The 22,170-nt window shown below is 42.0% G+C and overlaps 1 protein-coding gene and 1 long non-coding RNA gene across 3 annotated transcripts in view; one reads left to right on the top strand and one right to left on the bottom strand.

The window, feature by feature from the left end:
* Positions 1-22,170, bottom strand: part of IMMP2L (inner mitochondrial membrane peptidase subunit 2) — a 1,848,527-nt gene that overhangs the window by 1,330,014 nt on the left and 496,343 nt on the right. The window lies entirely within an intron of this gene.
* Positions 1,549-22,142, top strand: LOC141165064 (uncharacterized). Its single transcript, XR_012251043.1, has 3 exons — positions 1,549-1,772; positions 18,571-18,629; positions 20,126-22,142. It is a non-coding gene; the product is annotated as an uncharacterized lncRNA (long non-coding RNA).

Raw genomic sequence — 22,170 nt, 5'->3', positions numbered from 1 at the left:
GGAAGCATGCACACTAGGCGTGCCGCCGGGAGACGTGCGCGGCGTACGCAGGCCCAGCAGAACTACGGAAGGGAACAGGGACACTGCCACGCCGTGAGTGAGTTGGCATCCCTGTGTTATGATACTGGTGCAGCACTGCTGGAATCCAGTGGCCTGGGGGAGCACAAGCAAGAAACAGCAAGCAGTAATAGAAGTTCTTGCAGATAGCAAAGGAGTTGTAGCAAACAATCCGGAGATAAATTAGAACAGTCTGGATAAGAAAGTTCAGGAGCTGGAGACTGGAACTAGACTAACAACTAGACACAATACTCAAGCAATGAGTGAGGAATCCATGTGGCTTTAAGTAGGCCCAAACAGGAAACAAGATGGATTCCACAGGTTCAGAATTTGCCATCTTAGTAAAGGGCAATTTCAGAACACAACAGCAGCCTCCAGTGGTAAGGAATGGAATTGCAGCACAATTATCAAGATGAAAAATAGCAGCCACTAGTGGTTAAACTGTAGAAGGACAACAGGAATCCTGACACCCTGCCGGGAGAGGTAACACGCAGGGACGCCGGCATTAGCTTTACACTCATTTGATGCATCAACTCAATAGATAGAGTCTGAGTCAGTCTATTGCTACTAATAAACATGTAGATTTCCTGAAACAATAGGAATTAAAAGTCTAGAAAAGCCCCAGTGACCAGTGTGAAAATTGCAAGACTTCTCATTTTTATCACAGATTGTGATATCAAAGAAAAGAAAACATTACCACATTGCCAATTATTATTATTTATTTTTTTAAAACTTCCTAACAAAATATAGATCTAATGGATTTCTGTTTTTCTCACAACCAGAAAGAAAAGACTTCTATAAACTTTTATTGTGAGTAAAAAATAAATAAATAAATTTTCGTCTTTCAATAAAATCAGTTGCTTGGCCAGATTGAATTAATACTGATATGACCTCAGTCTCCACCAAGGCTAAGACAAAGGCTAGACACCCATGAAGGGCGCTAACGTTTGCCTCCCTGGGGGGTCGCAATTAAAAAAAACAAAATATATTAACTGTTTCTTCCCAATGAGAAGAGCCAGTGAGGCACTAACATTGCACACCACTCTACCTATCCCCGGCCATCAATTCCAGCCAGCATTCAATCATATTCACGACTTTAAGAAGCAAATATAATTGAACATGTCAGCACAGGGACAGAGGAACAATTTGGACAATAACACAATATTAGGCTGCGCTGCTGTAATGAGAAATCCTTAGGACCAAGATGAGTTGAACGGTTTTTATTTCCACAACGCATTTCAACGTTGGACTAGAATCTTTTTCAAGTGAAAAAAACTATGCAATTATTTTTTTCACTTGAAATAGACGCTAGTCCAGCGTTTTGGAAATAAAAACTGTGCAATTCATCTTGATCCTAAGGATTCTTCATTACAGCATCGCAGCCCAATATCGAGGCAGCAGCAGCTGATATTTCCAGGTGCTCATAGAAGCTGTGCTTTCATACAACCTACTCAGGTTTTGTGTGCTTTTGTTCCCCTACAGTTTGTCTAGCACAGGGATAGCAGCAGAGGAGCTTTACTCAGCCCACTGCTCTGCCAGTTAATCCAGCAGGACACAGGCTGTTTTTGTCTTGCATCCTGTTGGAGGCCGGTGTCACACATGGGACATTGGCAAAGACAATGACATCACTGTATCTTGATGCCTGTGCCCATTGTTACACAAGATAGAAGAGGAGACGGTGGCTGCAGTAGATGGGGAGCCTGGAAAAAGGGAGGGTAAGCTTTTTATTTCATTTTTCTTATATTATTTGGCCAAGGGCATCATATTGCATGTGGGGCTGTGCTGGACATCATCCTGTAAGGAGAGGCAGTGGGGGATATCATACTATATGGAGGGGCTATGGAGAACATCTCATTGAATGGGGCATATCTAGGGGGGCAGGCGAGGCTTTTGCTCTGGGCATAATCAGCAGGTGAACACTTTTAGGCCGCCTAATGCAGTGGACCAAGGTGTCTCCCATGCAAGGGCATTTTCCTGCTCCCCAGAAGTGGGATTCACCATTCTCTGAGCGGGTTATCAAACTAACAGTTCACTCAGAGACCATATAAAATGCCAGCCCTATGCATGCAATTGTTCTTGCTTCTGCTGATTCTGAGAATATTTTTTCATGACATATTGTACTTCATGATAGTGTTAACATTTCTTCGATATCATTTGCATTTATTTGTAAAAAAATCAGAAATTTGGCGAAAATTTCACAATTTTCAAAATGTGAATTTTTATGCCCTTAAATCCGAGAGATATGTCACACAAAATAGTTAATAAATAACATTCCCCACATGTCTACTTTACATCAGCACAAGTTTGGAACCAAATTTTTTTTTTATTAGGGAGCTATAAGGGTTAAAAGTTGACCAGTGATTTCTCATTTTTGCGTCAAAATTTGCAAAACCATTTTTTTTAGCGACCACATCACATTTGAAGTGACTTTGAGGAGCCTTTATGAGAGAAAATACCCAAAAGTGACACCATTCTAAAAACTGCACCCCTCAAGGTGCTCAGAACCACATTCAAGAAGTTTATTAACCCTTCACATACTTCACAGGAATTTTTGGAATGAACATTTAACTTTTTTCACAAAAATGTTACTTTAGACCCCAATTTTTTTATTTTTTCAGGGGTAACAGGAAAAAATGGACCCCAAACTTTGTTGTGCAATTTCCCCTGAGCACGCAGATACCCCATACATGGGGAAAGAACACTATTTTGACGCACGGCAGGGCTCAGAAGGGAAGGAGCGCCATTTGACTTTTTGAATGTAAATTTTGCTTGAATAATTAGCGGATGTGCCCCTGATGTGCCTAAACAGTGGAAAACCACCACAAGTGACACCATTTTGGAAAATAGACCCCTCAGGGAACTTATCTAGATGTGTGGTGAGCACCCTTAACCCCAATGTCTTCACAGAAGTTTAGAACATGAAGCAGTGAAAATAAAAACATTAAGTTTTTTTCCACAAAAAATATTTTTTAGCCCCAAATCTTTAAGTTTCACAAGGGTAAGAGGAGAAAATGGAACCTAAAAACTGTTGTGCAATTTCTCCTGAGTACGCCAATACCCCATATGTGGGGAAAATACACTGTTTGGGTACACGTCAGGGTTCAGAAGGGAAGGAGCACTGTGTAACTTTTTGAACGCAAAATTAGCTGGAATCAAGACCGGACGCCATGTCGCATTTCGGGAGCCCCTGATGTGCCTAAATAGTGGCAACCCCCCCACAATTGACTCCATTTTGGAAACTAGACCCCTCAAGGATTTTATCAAGGGGTATAGTGTACATTTTGGACCCAGAGGTATGACAGAATTTGATAACATTAGGTCATCATATTGAATAAGTTGTCATTAGTCTTGAGCGCAACTGCTCGCTACTTGAGTTTGCATCGGGTACTCGGGTATGCACCATGTATCACGGGTGCTTGAGTGACATGCTCAAGTCCCTGCCCCGCATGTTTCACGGTTGTTAGACACCCCAAAAAAAACATGCGGGGATTGCTCGTGCATGGCAGGCGATCTCAGCAATGTTTTTTTTTGCCGCGAAGCATATGGGGAAGACTCGAGCATGTCACTCAAACACCCACGATACTCAGTGCATACACGAGCACCCGATGCAAACTCAAGTACTTGAGCTCAATACTGGTCGCCATATCATCATCATTTTGTCATCATTTTTTTCTTTACTTTTGAAAAAATCCCAACCCTAACCCTACCCTAAATCCATCCCTAGCCCAACCCTAACCCAACCCTAACCCTAGACCAACCCTAACCCTAGCACAACCCTAACCCTAGCACAACCCTAACCCCAACCCTAGAGTTTTGTTTTTTTTACACCGTTCCTCGTGTGGTATGTGATTAGACGACTTTATTCTTCGGGTCGGTGTGATTACAGCGATACCAGATTCATATGGGGTTCTTATGATTGACAGCTGTCACATACTAAAAGACACTTTTTTGCAAAGACCAGTTTTTGCATCGCCATATTTTGAGAGCTATAATTTTTCCATATTTTGGCCAACAGAGTCATTTCACGGCTTCTTTTCTGCGGGACAAGTTGACGTTTTTATTGGTACCATTTTCGGGCATGTGACATTTTTTGATTGCTTTCTATTCCAATTTTTGGGAGTCAGAATAAACAAAAACCAGCAATTCCGGAATTGTTTTTATGGTTTTTTTTTTATGCCGCTCCGCGTGTGGTAAAATTGATAAGGCAACTTTATTCTTCGGGTCAGTACGTTTACAGCGATACCGCATTTATATAGTTTTTTATTGTGTAAAAGCGCAAAACTGTAAAAAACTTTTCTAGAAAAAATAATTTTTTTTGCATCGCTTTATTCTGAGAGCTATAACTTTTTATTTTTCGGATGATGGAGCTATATGGCGGCTTGTGTTTTCAGGACAAGATGACGTTTTCAGTGGTACTATTTTTATTTACATTCGTCTTTTTGATCACGTGTTATTCCATTTTTTATTTGGCGGTTTGATGATAAAGCATTGTTTTTTGCTTCGTTTTTTTTTTTTTTACCGTGTTCACTAAAAGGGTTAACTAGTGGGACAGTTTTATAGGTCAGGTCGTTCTGGACGTGGCAATACCAAATATGTGTACTTTTATTGGTTTATTTTTTTTTCATAATAAATAAATATTATGGGTTCAATATATTTTTATTTTTTGGGGATTATTATTTTCATTTTTTTTTTATTTTTTTTTACAAATTTTTTTTTTTTTTTACTCTTACACATTGTCCCACTACGGGACTTTCACTTTTTGCAGCCTGATCGGCTGCATGGTATAGAGAGCAGCAGCTCCCTATGCCATGCAGTCTGTCAGTGCTGCACACAGGGAAGACATTACTTTGGTCATGCACTGCGCATGACCAAAGTAAAGTCCTGCCTCCTGGTGACCCGGATGTTGTCATGACGACATCGGGTCGTCATGACAACATCCAAAAGCCGGCAGGAGAGGTGAGTATAGCGATCACCTCCCCCCTTGCACCTGCAATGCTGCGATCGACCTCAGTTGCAGCATTGCGGGGGTTAATGTGCAGGACCACTCCCTGCACATAGCACCGGGTGTCAGCTGTGACAATCGGCTGACCTCCGGCGGCGATCGCCCCGCATGCGTAATAGTACGTAGCTGGTCCATAAGTCCCAGGGCGCAGCTACGTACTATTTCTGACCTCGTCGGAAAGGGGTTAGAGGCCCAAGTGCAATTGAAGCTCTGACCACCGACACGTCCGGGTCAAGGCAACATCAGCAGTGTGATTAGGTCAGCCCGCAGAGGAGTTATGAAGGGGCAGTATGGTGGGGGAATATGAAGAGACAGAAAAGTGTGAAGGGGTAATCTTGTGAGGGGACAGTATAGGGTGAATAGTGTGAGCTGATAGCATGTGGAGGGATAGTATGAGAGGAAAGCATGTGGGGGGGAGTGTGAGGGGACAGTATGGGGGAGGAGTATGAGGGGACAGTATGGGGGGGTGAAGGGACAGTATGGGAGGGAGTGTGAGGGGACAGTATGGGGGGAAATAGTGTGGAAGGACAAAATGGTGGGGGGTGGAATCTTGTGAGGGGACAGAATGGTGAGGGGGAATATTGTGAGGGAACAGTATGGTGGGGGAGCTTGTGAGAGGACAGTATGATGGGGATAGTGTAAGGGGACAGTATAATGGGATAGGTGAAGTGGGAGAGGACAGTACAGTGGGTGGCGTGTGAGGGGACAGTATGGGGGTGGAGAGTGTGAAGGGACAGTATGATAGGAGAAGGGAGATCTTTGAGGGGACAGAACTGGGAGACAGTGTGATAGGACATGTGAGGGGTTATATTTCACATGTATAGGCCCCTTAGAAATGTCATTGGACACTTATAGGGTGTATATTTTCCCCTTGTAACATGTCACATTATCGTTGTATCTGGGACCATCTCCTAACCTGGTTGAGATCATGCGCCCGTACCATATCCCTTTTGACTTTCGGGAGTGCCGGAACACGTGACTGCTATGCGTTCCAGCATGCGGGTCCCGGTGCGCTTCCCAGGAAGTTCACCAGGCGCGCGTCCCAGGAAGTTCCATTGGCAATAAGGGACGGTCTGGCTCATACATGCGCCGCCCACCCCAGACATGTAACCACAAGTAATAGGACTATTACCCTGATGTGGGAACCTCTGATTGGCAAGTAAAACAAATATATACTATGGCCCCCATTCAGCATAGACACGTCCCCGGAAGAAGCGTTGGCGAAACGGCGTTGGGGTGAGGAGGACACCACATCTCTACTTTCGTGGCAGTTAAACTACTAGGTAACTTAACCTGTATTGTTGTTTAATTAAAAATCACCACCCACTCGCGCTATACAAATGCTAGAAGAAGTGCAGCTGCTGGTAGTAGAGCAGGTTTCGTGTGATCACCTGCCTGTGGGAATAAATGTAGTGAATGGAGTATAAACTACCACGCTCGCAGACGTCAAAAATAAGTGTCTGAAATCTAGAACACCAGGGTAAACATATGTCAGGAGTAATCTGGCTAATGCCGTAATAGACCTACCTACAATAGTGTCAATAATAAAATGGAAAAAAAAAAAATCCCTGCACCTGCAATCCCCTATTGTGCTGCTATAGGGATCACAGAGACAACTGATAAAATCATCCAATTAGACACTACATATGGACCAATGCAGAGGATAGCACAATGGTTAAAGTACCTGTGTAGTTTGCTTTGTCCTCCTGTATTGTGCTGGGTCTTGGAATCCCGGTATAATCCCCTTTTCGCTCTGGGTGTGTCTCCTGGAGCCCTGTATTATTGTTTGTATCTGTTTATGGCTTGCCATGAAAAATAGGCCTGTTATATCTCATGACATGAGTTTCTACTTATCCTCATTGCTCCACTATCTGTTGCACTAAGCATTGATATTTGGTATGGAGTTTTGAGGATCTGCACTTGCACCTAAGATCACACAGGATTTTCTGACAGTATACTCATTTACTCTAATGTTGGAGCTGTAACATCTTATCTGATGTTGATTTAAAATGACTGTTATTTGAAATATTGTATTCTGTAATCCAGTATGATACTCTGTCTTCAACCATTGATTGGTTTGGCCTATATGGGGGTAGTTCCCCTTATTTTTATAGGTGTCCCTCTCGCATAGAGGTTGTTGCCCTGTCTGTTTTTAAATTTATTTTCTAATAAAGTATATATCTTTATTATTAAAAATTTGGTTGCTATCTCTTCGTGATCCTGACTGCTCAGTTCTTGCAGATCTGGATTTTTGGTTGATCATTGGCTACTTCATGTCACATGGGCCCCGACAATTAATCACAGTTGAATCTCTTTTGTGATTTACCATAGGCAAGTAAAAATGTGTTTCCATAATAAATTAATGTAAAGGGTGCCAATACCAGTGACACAGCAAGCTTTAGGTTTTCCTATTTTTCCCTCCCATTGTTTTTTGTTTTAAATTATTGTTTATCGTTTGCTCTTTTGTATTTAACACGAGTGCACTATACCAAAAAAACTGTTTCACTTGATTCATTTTTTTCAGGAGATATTCCAAATTACGTACTTAAACTTCATGGGTGCTAATAATGATGAGCAGGACTGTACCCACATGCCATGCAGCAGGACCAAAGTACTTAGAAACAGAATGAGGGCAGAACATTTAACCTTTTGCTCTAAATGAAGGAAAGCTCCGCTACAACTCTGGGTCTCATCATAAAGAAAGGGCCAGGGCTCCTCGTGATGCACGAGTCACTTAGTACAGATCTACATCTACTAATTTTTCCCTCTGTCTCAACTACGGGATATTATGTGGCTTCCAGCATTTTTCTTTGCATAAGATAAAAACATAAGCAATGGGAAGAGCTGTCTGCCATACTTAGTGGGGATAAGGTCATTTATTAATCCCAACAGGCTAAGCTCAGCTGAGCACACCACAGGGGATTTATAAATCATATTTGATACCATAAATGAATCATTTCAGAGAAACTACTTATTTGTGGATTGAAGTACTTTTCCCAAAGAATATCTATTTATCCTTTATTTAAAGATGAATCCAAAAATGATGGGAAGACACATGCTTCTTATAAAAACAAGCTTAAAACAATCCACATATGGATTGTCACCTACATACTAGTAAACCTCTATAATACTGATGCCATACAGATTAGATACAAACCGCCTACATTTACATCCATATTGAGAACTTCAATGAGTGGTTTTCATCCGCAAAGCAGATTAAAGTAATGCAAGAAGCATTTTTAAAATACACATTATTATTATTATATCAATGTCACTAGTCCAAAGATTAAGATTAAGTCCGAATTGCAGAAAGGAAAAAGTGGATGGAAAATTAATGGAGAATATACTACTGTAAAAATTTCTACAAGAGCTTTAAGTCTGCATCAAAAAGTGACAGTCAGACCAAGAATCAGGTTTAAAAAGGTTGTCCGGGCTAAATTGATTAGTCTGCAGTTACTTTGTTTGACTGCAGATGGTTGAATCCGCCCAGCGCATGCACTGTGCACTATGAGGATTCGTCTGTTTCTGAGCCGGGAAATGCGGTGATTAATTCGTTATGCATACTCTCAGGCAGAACCCGTCTAGTGGGTGCAGCCTCAATCCATACACTTGTATTCAGGGAGGCAGTGCCCCGTCTAGTGGACGTGGCCACTAAACGGGCTCTTGCCTGGAGTATACATATCGCATACATCACCGCTAGTGTTGAGCATTCCGATACTGTAATATCGGGTATCGGCCGATATTCGCGGTATCGGAATTCCGATACTTAATTCCGATACTTTTACAATATCGGATACCGGAATCGGAAGTTCCCATAATGCCTGCGCTCTGCAGTGTCTGTGAAGGATGACAAGTTGGATGGCAGCGCGATCCAGCCTGTCATCAGAATGCCATCCCAGCGGGGGAGAATTCTCCTGATTGTTTAAAAGCCGGCGGGCGGTATAAAGCCGCCGGCTTTTAAACAATCACACAGCCCCATACTGCTTCCCCGCAGCCTCCCACCCCGATCCTCCGCTCCCCTCGCCACCTCCCATCCCGATCGTAAGTTAGGACCGGGCGGGGAGCGCAGCTCCAAGGAGCGGGGAGTGAAGGACCCGGGCGGGGAAGCCGGCAGTGAAAAGACTTCACCGCCGGCTTTCCCGTTCTGTGCTGCGCTTTCCCGCCGGTTATTTCAAATGAACAGCTGAGGTATCAGGTGATGCCGATCAGCTGTTCATTTGAAGTAGCCGCGGTGCCCTCAGAGGGTTCATGTGAGTTCATGCTTGACTGCATGAACTCACATGAACTTTCCCACGGCCGCACAGGTCAGCCTCACCTCCCAGACCCGTCATGATTAGTGTGTGTGCGGGGTGTGTGTGCGGGGTGTGTGCGCGATGTTTGTGCGGGTGTGCGGGTGTGTGCGTGCAGGCAGACATAGGCCGATGTGACACTACTACTCCCATCGGCCTATGTCTGTCCCCCGTCCACTCGTGCCAGCAGGATCAGCTCGATGGGAGCAGTAGTTCCCATCAGACTGATCCTGCTATTTAAATTGCCCTACTGTGTCCCCAATAAATGTTAAATACATGTCATTGGTGGCCAGTGGTTACCTACAATAAAATAGTTCATACATTACCTGTCCCCGCCGATCGCCACCTAAAATAAAGTAAAAAATAAAAAACTACACCTATACTCACCTAGACACCTAATTCCCCGAAGCCATCGATCTCCTGTAATAAAATATAAAATAATAAACCACAACCTTATCCTTACCCCTCCGTAGCAGTCCACGAGTGTCCCACGAAGATCTCCAGTTCAGAGCAGCCACATAGAATGTGACCGCTCTGAACCGCTGCCGCCGCTAGAATGACGGGGCCGTAAGGGTTCACCGGAGTTCAGGCAGCGCTGCTCCGGTTAGCTCCTTTACGGCCCTGCTGTATCGTGAGAAATTCCCACGGTACAGCAGTGCCGTAAAGGAGGTCTCCGGAGCTGCGCTGCCTGAATGCACTCCGGTGACCTCAGTCAGTGGCTCCCGCTGCCGGGAGCGGACGTGTTCCCGGCAGCGTGAGCTTACAGCAGCCATGCACAGCTGTCACCATCTCCAGATGTGACAGCTGTGCATGGGAGATCAGCGCAGGAACGTGGACAGGTAACTATTATTTTTAGTAAACTAAGAATTAAATAAAATTGTGTGTTTTATTTCAAATAAATTATTTTTTTCTGGGTGTAGTGTGTTTTTTCTTTTTAACACTTTGTAGGTTAGTAATGGGGGTGTCTTATAGACGCCTCTCCATTACTAACCTGGGCTTGATGTCAGCTGGCATTATAAGCTGACATCAACCCCACCACTATTACCCCCTGCCACCGCACCAGGGCAGCGTGGAAGAGCGAGGCTAAGTGCCAGAATTGGCGCATCCTATGGATGCGCCATTTCTGGGGCGGCTGACGGCTGGTGTTTCTAGCCTGGGAGGGGGCCAATATTCATGGCACCCTTCCTGGGCTATTAATATCAGCCCCCAGCTGTCTGCCTAGCCTGTGCTAGCTATTAAATTAGGGTGGACCCCACGTTATTTTTTGGGGGGGTTCCCCCATTTTAATAGCTAGTAAAGGCTAGGTATTCAGCTGGGGGCTGATATTAGTAGCCTGGGAAGCTCCGTGGGTATTACCCCCTTCCCAGGCTTCAAACATTTGCCCCAGCTGTCTGCTTAACCTCCGCTAGAGCCTAAAATTAAGGGGAACCCCACGCCAATTTTTTTTTAAATAAATCCTTTATTTTAACACTAAATGACAAGTACAGTAATCAACACTGTCACTGTACTTCATATATATGTGACTGACATGTTTCTATCTATCTAATCTATGTGTGATTCTCTATTCTTTCTATTCTAAATTGTCGGGTACAGATGCTGAATTGCCGGCCGGCTTTCTTAAAGAGACGGTGCATGAAAACACTATTATTTTTTTAAATAAATCCTTTACACTAAATGACAAGTACAGTAAGCAACACTGTCACTGTACTTCATATATATGTGACTGACATGTTTCTATCTATCTAATCTATGTGTGAAGCTCTATTCTTTCTGTTGTAAATTGTCGGGTACCGGTGTATGCCGCTGCTGAATTGCCGGCTTTTCATGTCATTCTACATTATTCTTAGTTGTTTTACTTCATGTAGAATTAACCTACAAGGAAAGAAAGGGTTTATTTTCATTCCGATATTTTTGTCCCATTGACTTGCATTGGTTTCCGGTATCGGAATCAGCGATATCCGATACTTTTTGGGTATCGGCCCGATCCAATCCGATACGATATTTCCTGATATCGGAAGGTATCGCTCAACACTAATCACCGCTGTTCACAGCTCAAAAACTGGCAAGTGCTCTCAGCGCACAGTGCATGCGCTGGGGGGGATTTATAAGTCTGCAGTCACACAGAGTGACTGCAGATTTATCAGTTTAGACTGGACAACCCATTTAAGGATTGTTTAAGTTAGAAAACACATTATAATTTACTAAGGAATTCAGAGTTAATATAGTTGGGCCTTTATTCAGGATTCTTATATCTTGGCTAAAGTGCAGATCGGTTACATAGATCATCTCAAGTTCGGGAGGGCCTGATCTGTCTGTTTATATATAGCGTGCACACCACAAATTTTCAGCCTGAATATGTCAAAAGACACATAAGCCCTGATTCATTATTATCTTTGAGACTGCTTTTTGTTTAGGTTCGTGAATTTTACCACTATTTATAGTTTGCATCCAATTCATTATTCTATTTGCACCTTTTTAAAGTCTATGCTATATATGTTGGCCTGTTTTTTTCTGCTTTGTGGGCAGAGTCTAGCAATGCCAGATGTTTTAGCTTGGTTCATCAATTACCACGAAGTCTTCACTCCAGTTCCTCCCCGCCTGATATATTTTTGCGTATGTCAAAATTTTGGCACAATTTTTACAACTTTTGGTGCAAAGGTCACAAAAATAGTTGACGTAAGATAATAAAGCCCATTTTTGACTTTGCACCAAATTCATGAATTGGAGCGCATTTTGATAAATGTGGTACTGAAAACGCAGACAAAGCACAGACAAAAAAAGTAAAGCGACTGAAAAATCCGCAAATAATGAATCAGGGCAATAGTGTAAGGCTGCGTGCCCACTATGCGTTTTTACAGCGGAATTTCCGCAGCGAAAACGCTTAAAAACCGCTTGGTAATACGTGCCCCATGGTCCCCAATGATAATCCATATGTGCTGTGCACATTCTGCGGAAATTTCCGCTGCGGATTATCATTGGGGAAAAAAATGCAGCATGTCCATTAATTTTGCGGACACGCAGCGTAATTGCCGCCATTGACTTGCATTGAATCGCTTAATATCTGCATGACTACATGTGCACATGCGGATATTAAGCGATTCAGTGTGCGGATGGTACCCGGGTCTGGAGAAGAGGAGACTCTCCTCCAGATGCGGGTACCATAGTACCTGTTAAAAAAAGTATTTCAAATAAAAAATATACATTATACTCACCTTCCGATGTCCCCCGTCTCCTGTATGATGCGTCCTGGCTCCCCAGCAGCTCGCGATGGTCTAAAAGGACCTGCCATGACGCCATTTAGTCACATGACAGGTCACGCGTCCGCCGACGTTGGCGGTCACGTGACCTGTCACATGACTAAATGACGTCATGAAAGGTCCTTCACACCACCGCAAGCCGTACAAGAGACTGGACGCAGCAGAGAATAGACCGGGGGCCATCAGAAGGTGAGTATAATGTTTTTTTGTTTTTTTTTACCATTTTTATTCTTTTTTTCAACTATAACTTGGTCACACTATATAAATCCATGCCGGTTGCATGGATTTATATAGTGTGACCAAGTTGTCAAGCACTTTTCCAAGTGATGCTAAAATCGCTTGGAAAAGCGCTTAATAACCCGCATGCAGAAATGCATGCAAAAACGTTTGACAAACGCTTCTACCTGGCAGGAAAAACGCATGTAAAATACACATGCGTTTTTCCTGCCAGGGAGAAGCGGAAAAAATATGCAGCATTTCTTCATCGTGGGCACTTAGCCTAACACGGTACAATAAAGGTGATTGAGATTTTAACCTCTTCCTGCTAAAGCCAATTTTCATTTTTGCACTTTCATTTTCTCCTCCTTTTCTTCCAACAATCATAATTTTTTTTATTTCTCCATCGACATAGCCATACAAGGGCTAGTTTCTTGCAGGACGGATTGAAGTTTTGAATGTGTCACGCAAGGTGTGGGAAAGACTTCGTGAAACACAAAGGGAAGAAGGAAAGGAAGCCCAGACTCTAGGGAAAGGGGAGAGTGGAGACCTTCTGGCTGATAAAATGTCACCCTGTCTCCCCTAACGTCTCTATATTGGCTCTTCAATCGCCGCACGCGTTCCTTGCCCTGTCTTTCAATGGCGCTTGGCTAAGGCTAGGGAAGGGAGGAGATGAGCACTAGTCGATCCCCACTGACACTACAGACAACAAGGAGGACAAACACAGGGGACTTGCTTAGCTTTATATGATTCCAGACAACTGCGCACACGTCCTCAACACCAGAGAGGAAGAAGTACTGCTCTTGCTGAAGCCTTCACAAAGAGTAATGAATATCGCTGGCACCTCTCTTTTGAACATAGTAGGTATTTATACATATTTATGTTTTTTGGATCTGGTTCTTCCACAGTTCATTGTGCCCAGGTCAGTATCATTTAAGCAATACTAAACTTGTAAAAGTGTCTTATTTTCTTTTAATCGATGAAAAACAAAAATGAGAAATTTGCAAAAGAAAAAATTTTGATTCAAGTCACCTTTTTCTGACTCATAACCTTTTTTTTTCTATCAAAGGAGCTGTATGAGGGCTTGTTTTTTGCATGTGCAAGCTGATTTTTCAATGGTACTATTATGGGGTGTTTTGATAGCTTTGTATTGCATTTAACATTTAATTGCATGTAGAGTTGTCTATATCGCACTGTACTAAAGGTTCAGAGCCACTCACAAAACACTATAGTACTTTTATACATTTTTAAAGGCTCTGAACTTATAAATATATCATTCTTTAACTTGTTGGTAACTCAACATACAGTACAGACCAAAAGTTTGGACACACCTTCTCATTTAAAGATTTTTCTGTATTTTCATGACTTTGAAAATTGTACATTCACACTGAAGGCATCAAAACTATGAATTAACACATGTGGAATTATATACTTAACAAAAAAGTGTGAAACAATTGAAAATATGTCTTATATTCTAGGTTATTCAAAGTAGCCACTTTTTGCTTTGATGACTGCTTTGCACACTCTTGGCATTCTCTCTTGATGAGCTTCAAGAGGTAGTCACTGGAAATGGTTTTCACTTCACAGGTGTGCCCTGTCAGGTTTAATAAGTGGGATTTCTTGCCTTATAAATGGGGTTGGGACTATCAGTTGTGTTGTGCAGAAGTCAGGTGGATACACAGCTGATAGTCCTACTGAATAGACTGTTAGAATTTGTATTATGGCAAGAAAAAAGCAGCTAAGTAAAGAAAAATGAGTGGCCATCATTACTTTAAGAAATGAAGGTCAGTCAGTCTGAAAAATTGGGCAAACTTTGAATGTATCCCCAAGTGCAGTTGCAAAAACTATCAAGAGCTACAAAGAAACTGGCTCACATGAGGACCTCCCCAGAAAAGGAAGACCAAGAGTCACCTCTGCTTCTGAGGATAAGTTTATCCGAGTCACCAGCCTCAGAAATCGCAGGTTAACAGCAGCTCAGATTAGAGACCAGGTCAATGCCACACAGATTTCTAGCAGCAGGAACATCTCTACAACAATTTTTAAGATGAGACTTTGTGCAGCAGGCCTTCATGGTAAAATAGCTGCTAGGAAACCAGTGCTAAGGACAGGCAACAAGCAGAAGAGACTTGTTTGGGCTAAAGAACACAAGGAATGGACAGTAGAGCAGTGGAAATCTGTGCTTTGGTCTGATGAGTCCAAATTTGAGATCTTTGGTTCCAACCACCGTGTCTGTGTGTGATGCAGAAAAGGTGAATGGATGGACTCTACATGCCTGGTTCCCACCGTGAAGCATGGAGGAGGAGGTGTGATGGTGTGGGGGTGCTTTGCTGGTGACAATGTTGGGGATTTATTCAAAATTGAAGGCATACTGAACCAGCATGGCTACCACAGCATCTTGCAGCGGCATGCTATTCCATCCAGTTTGCGTTTAGTTGGACCATCATTTATTTTTCAACAGGACAATGACCCCAAACACACCTCCAGGCTGTGTAAGGGCTATTTGACCAAGCAAGAGAGTGATGGGGTGCTACGCCAGATGACCTGGCCTCCACAGTCACAAGACCTGAACCCAATTGAGATGGTTTGGGGTGAGCTGGACCGCAGAGTGAAGGCAAAAGGGCCAACAAGTGCTAAGCATCTCTGGGAACTCCTTCAAGATTGTTGGAAGACCATTTCCGGTGACTACCTCTTGAAGCTCATCAAGAGAATGGCAAGAGTGTGCAAAGCAGTCATCAAAGCAAAAGGTGGCTACTTTGAAGAACCTAGAATATAAGACATATTTTCAGTTGTTTCACACGTTTTTGTTAAGTATATAATTCCACATGTGTTAATTCATAGTTTTGATGCCTTCAGTGTGAATGTACAATTTTCAAAGTCATGAAAATACAGAAAAATCTTTAAATGAGAAGCTGTATCCAAACTTTTGGTCTGTACTGTATCTGTCAGGTTGCATAAGCGTGCCCCTTGTATTTACGGGCATACTCCGGCCTCCCAGCAGGTTGAGCCTCGCTACTCTCTGGTTGCAAGGGGTGTCACCTTTGGAGGGCGAAGCCGATGCGGGGCTCCGTCGTGCTCGAGTACTTCGTTCCAGGGAATCTACCTCAGGGCATGGTGTTGTTGGAAGGCGGGACGCTGTCGCTTCCAGCACTGATGCGATTTAGGGTTTCCCTGGCGCCGGATTTCCCAGTGTCAGCTGTTGTTAGGAGACATGGGATGCTATATCTCCTGGTTCAGTTATGTGGTGGGAAGCTCCTTTCTCTCCACCCCCCTTTCTCTGTCTCTCTGGGCAGAGGGTAGAAATTGGGTGTTACCTCAGTGGTGTCAGGTGATCCATGAGAGGGATATTTAAACCTGCCATATCCTCTACTTCATCGCTGATTATTCAGTTCACTTTAGTGGTACGGTTGGTAACTCCTTCTTGAGTGTTTCTTTGGTTTGTCTCTGCCTCTGGTGTATTGTGTCCCCTCGTTCCTGCATCTCTGTTTATACTCCCTGACCTTCCAAGTTTGTTAGGTTCGTCTCTGCCTTCCCAGTATAGTTTATTGGTGTGCTTGACCAAAAACAGTGGCAAGTGTGCCCAGTCACTCCTCTATTGGCACCTGGGAAGGGCTCTGCAAAAGTCCCCTTCCCTTTAGTGGGAGGGGGTGAAGAGTACCCAGGCCTTCAAGGGTGTGCATTAACGTGCCTGCTTGTGCCAAGTGTGTCTGGCATACTGCTATTGTTGGCCTTCTAGTGGGATGAAATAATAAAAAAAAATGCACTTTCGCCACTTTTTGTTTTTGCGGTGTTCATAGTATTGTAAAAATGACCTAGAAACATGATTTACCAGGTCAGCATGATCATGGCAATACCAAACTTAGAGAATTTTTTTTATTTAAGTGCTGAAAAAAAAATTCAGAAGTTTGTAATAAAAAAAATGTTTTCACTCGCCATTATCCGAGACCCTTACCATTTTTATTAGTCCGTAGATTGAGCTCTGTGAGGGCATTTTTTTAAGTGGTGAGCTGATTTATTGATATTATTTTGGGCTACATACAATGTTGTAACTGCTTTTATTGTATTTTTTAGGAAGATGTAGTGATTGAAAAAATGCAATTCTGGTGATTTTTTTTTTTTCCTTTTGGGCATTTACCATATGGGTTAATGAACTTCTATTTTGATAGACTAGACTTTTACTGATGTGGCAATACCAAATATGTTTAGTTCTTTATTTTTAATTGGGAGAAAAGAGATTGATGAAAATTTTTAAAAACACTATTTTCATTCTTTACTTTTAGGCTGTGTGCCCACGTAGCATTTTTCAAGCGTATATGCTGCGGAATTTCCGCAGCGTAAACGCTTGAAAAACGCATGGTAATCCGCACCCCATGGTCCCCAATGGGATTCCGCAACTTCTATGCACATGCTGCGGATTTTTCCGCAGCGTTTATGCCGCGTTCAAAAATCCGCAGCATGTCATTTAATTTTGCGTTTCCGCAAGCGGAATTGCCTTAGTCCAATGCATAAAAAACGCAAGGCAATTCCGCATGTGGAAAACGCGTGATAAACGCGCGAAAAATGCGCGATAAACGCGTGCGGAATTCTGCATGCGTTTTTCCGGGAGAGGACTTGCATTTATGCAGCAGAAATTTTCTGCTTCATAAATGCAACGTGGGCACATAGCCTAAGTCCCTTTAGGAGACTTGAAGCTGTGATTATCTGATCACGTATACTGTATAATGCAATACAACAGTACTGCAGTTTATAGTGAAAATTGTGGTCTGCTTTGAAGAACAGCTAATGGCAGAGCATCACAGGAGTACCAAGATGGTAGCTATGGGGGGTCATCGGCAGACCCCCAGCTGCTATGGTGACCTATAAGTGCCTCATGATCGCGCGGGGAACTGATTGGCTTGACAGCAGCATCTAAAGAGGTTGATAGTAGCATCTAAATGGTTAACAGCAGCAATTGGAGCTCAGCTCCGGCCACTGCTGTTAGACATGACTATGTAGCATAGTCGGCTTCAAAAAGCTCAGATATACCTTTACATAATTTTGTATTAAGCTGTTACTGTATATTTTTTTATAGGATTTTGGTTGGATTGGATTGGTATACTGACAATTAAGGTTATAGATAAACACATTTGTAAAGGACCCTTGGCATTGCCCCAATGTCTAAATAGTCAATGTACCCCAAGAGTGCCTAATTTTAAATTTCCAATGTGAGGACAGTATATAAGAAAAATAGATATAGTCCAACATAAGTAGTTTAACCTATTGCAGAAAAGCTTAAATATAAATAAAAAGTTCCTTTATGGTGTCAGTACCGTACCTGACATTTAGAATATTGCATGGTGTGCCATCCCTGTAGCAACAGAATACTGTATTACCAAAAGCTGCATTTTGATTTTATGCAGGTGAATGTAGAAAATGTTTCATAAATTACCCAAAGGCACCTCAATATGAAAAATTGCTTTCTTCCAACACTGAAAATGTAAAAGGAAAGATATTTATACTTTCAACCACATGAATATTTAACAAATGTGAGGGTCTAGAGTACACTGCCATCAGCACTCGGCTACTAGCTGTAAATATCCAGATTGTTTTATGTGAAGTGAAAAAGTCATTTAAGTATTTATTAGCCAGTGGATTATCACAGGATTGTACAGCAAATTTGACTGCTTTTTAAGTGGCTTGTTTTCTAATTTTCTTGCTCTGTCAGTTTCTATAAAATGAATTGCAAACATAATTTTCTATTGATTTATTTTAGTTTCATGCAGCTTGCTACGAAGCAGCATATTGTCTGCCATGTGACAGGAAGAATACTTGGTAAGCAACAGTGAAAATGATGGTATATTCTAATAAAATGGTTGATGCAATTCTGGGAGACTGTGCACTTTAGAGAATACCAGTATAGATCAACAACTGTAACAAAAAAAAAAACAACATTTCATGTCAGACCAGGAATATCATAGGCTTCATGAAGACAACTCTTTTTTATGGAAGCCTGTGCGTTCATCTTATCTTACACATGTAGTTATTCCCAAGGAAAGCCTGCCCGCTAACACATCTTGTTATTAGAAGCCACTTCAGAGAAAATAATGCATTACCAAGCAGAGACTGGGGCATCCATGTAGGACATGAATGGGCTAGGCCTACCAAAGAAAAAAAGCCATTCTTACAGAGCAGCTTTCCAGTCATCCTCATGGGGGATTTCCAATTGGGGTGCCTTCTTTGACATCTATTTGCCCTTCATGAAGCAATCGATTAAACAAGACAATGTTAGCTGGGTTAGGCTACAATCACACAAGCTTGAGTGTTACCACCCGAGAGAACCGGAACGATTTTTCCCTCCCTTCCCTGATGAAGCAGCTCCAAGTAGCGATACGCGTGGGTTTCTCCACTGACATTCCCCTATATTGTCTTGGATTCCATATTATGGGTTTGATATACTGAATACCATCATTCCTATATATTACATAGTGTTATATAACCTAATTATATACTTTCAATTTTGACTATATATTATTTACCTTTATATATATGTATATAAAGGAGTTGTCCACTATTAGGACAACCCCTTCTTGATCTAAATGTTTGGCCTCAATAAAAATAAAAAAGCCTATACTCACCTCCTGGGCCATTCAAGCGGTGTCAGTACTCGCGGTCCCAGGGCTGTGATGCGGTGAAATGACACGTGAAACTAGCACCCAATCAGCGCTGGCGTCACTGTCCCCGCCTTCGAACGAATTGAACATGAAGAGAAAGTCAGATAAAGAAGGGGTTGTCTTAGTAGTGGACAACACCTTTAATATATGTTCTTTTCATATTTTTATATATGCATTTGCACTTTATCAGTCTCAGTAATTGCACTTTATAATAGCACATATACTGTATTTACCTTGTTAAATTAATTTTTACACTCCTGCTCATATTTCATTATCTTACACACATTATGGGACAGGGACCTTAGAGTTTATATTTGAATATATTGAATTTAATATACACTTATATATAGAACATAAATCTGAATGTATTGTATACATATATATTAGTTTCAAGATGCTAATGTTGTGGATATTGTGGTTTTGTTTTTAATCAAGGAGTATTGATTTGTGGTTTTCCATAAAATACATAGCTGTATATATAAGTGTGTACATCGATATTGTATTGCTCTTTTCTCCCTCTTTCTTTTTGGGATCAGTTTATATTTACTGACGTAGCACCCTTACTATATGTTTCTGCTGTGCATCTTTATATTTTACGTGATTTTTTTCTCATGTGTCATCCTAGCTGCATCTTAGTTACATCCGTTTTTTTCACAGGTACACTGTCTGAACTAGTTTTTATCCACTGACGCTTAACAATGGATCAGTTACAAATAGATGGAACTCTGAAGCACAAAGCATATCTTCCTAGTTTCAGTCTCATGGATCTCGAAGACTTTAATGTTCGAATTTGATCAGCAAAGCGAATGACAAAAGGAAATGCTCAGAGTTTCACGGACCGGAGACACAGATCTGTTTTTAAAATGGATGTGTGAATGGATCGATTAAACTCTATGTGTCAGAGTGATGTGTGAAATAAAAATGGACAGCACTAGGCCGTATTACCTGTATGTATGAATGTAGTCTTAGGTGAAGTGTGGCATGCAGAAGTAATGCTGTTGCTTCAAAAGCATCCAGCAACTATTAGAAGTAACACAATCACAGGTGACAGGAAGTGTTGTGCTTCAGAAGCATCCAGCAACTAGAGGGCTTAACACAGTCACAGGAGACAGAGTGTGTTTTAGCAGAGCCCCAGGGGGATTGCAGGGGGGATTGTTATTGTAGTCTGGCTGAAGAGAGAGGTGGTGTGTGATCTGTATCTGACAGAAGGCAACTGAACAGGATTCAGGAGAGAAACTAAACACAGGTCAGATAAACTCCCTGAACGAACAGTGCAGAGTATTATCGGGCAGAAAGATAAGGACTGGAAGGAATTGTGGCACAGGGATCATCTCCCTCATCAAACCCCCCCCCCTCCATCTCCATGCAGGATAAAGAATGCTGTGTACTATTGTGTTCTTGTGAAGGAAAAGCCTGTGCTTGTGTATGCATAGAAGTGTGCTGCCACAATCTATGCTGAATTATTCTACTGAAGAGACTGTAATACTGTGCCTTGTGAAGAAACTACTGTATTGTTACTGGAGCCGGTTGCTCAAGAAACTCAGACTGTACTGTAATGAAGATTGTTGCTGTAAGATCCCTGCATTGCACTGGCTGTACTTCAGATTCAATTCCACTGTTAAACTGTTGAAAAAGACTCTTGTCAGACGTGTCTGGTCTGCAATTGAATCAATTGTGTGCCTGAGAGAAGTTGCAGCCTATGGTCGCTCTGAGTAACGGTTCCCCCCAGGATTCCAAAGAATTCATGAAACCCGTTTCGCCCTATCTGAACGTAGCGGCGTGCGTGTAACAGAAGCCTATGATTTTACATTGGCCTGACAAATCAACTGCTCCACATGAGCACTTTTGATCACTGTGACTGGCCAAGAAGAGTTGAGTTTCTTGGGCACAATTCTGTCAGAGAACTGTTTACTAATTAACTTTTGTTTGTTGAGATAATTGAAAGGAGGATTTCCATTATTAACCTGTTAAGATACTATAAAGCAACTGTGTATCAGGGAATGGCTTACATTAAGCCTTTCAAACAGCTCAGTCAATCAGCAGGAATAGGACCGAGGCTAATGGGAGCCCAATATATTGGCTGTCCACCAAGCTCCTTCTCTATAGATAATGGGAATGAAGATAACGTTAATTATTTAAGATACCACAGTCAATAACGACAATGACCTCTAAGTAGATTCATAGAAGAAAGGGGAAGTATAGGTCAAGATAATAAATGTCACCTATCGGCAGCCAGAGGATGAAATTGTGTGGTGCCGCTGGGTTGCCTTCCCATAGCCCTGCCATAACTGTATGCCTATTAGATCATAATGGTTTACAACCGACAAGCAATAATACTTTGGTATACTAAGTATATCAAAGCATTAAAAAATCGCATTGTGACAACCCTTAGTAAGAGGGTTAGTAAAAAGGAATTCAGCTATGACTAAGGGCGTTTTCGCCAGAAACGCGTCAGAATTTTAATCTTTGTCCATGGGTTTATACGTTTTTAATGGCACTTAAATAAATATACTTTTTTTTATACTTACCGGATGTGCTGAATTCCCTATTACTATCCTCCTACATAACAAACAGATGTCTGGATGAGGCCTAAAAGTGGTTTCTCACACAACAATGTTTGGGGAAAAAATATTTTGATGCATGTTTTATCACAAATCCAGAAGTGGATACAGCAAGGAGGAGAAACACAAGTCTTACCTTTA

This window comes from Phyllobates terribilis, unplaced genomic scaffold (assembly GCF_046119375.1).
Source record: "Phyllobates terribilis strain yellow unplaced genomic scaffold, ASM4611937v1 Scaffold_11__3_contigs__length_659146591, whole genome shotgun sequence".
NCBI lineage: Eukaryota > Metazoa > Chordata > Amphibia > Anura > Dendrobatidae > Phyllobates > Phyllobates terribilis.
Note: the sequence above shows the minus strand (reverse complement) of the source record. Positions and strands in the feature narration are given on the sequence as shown.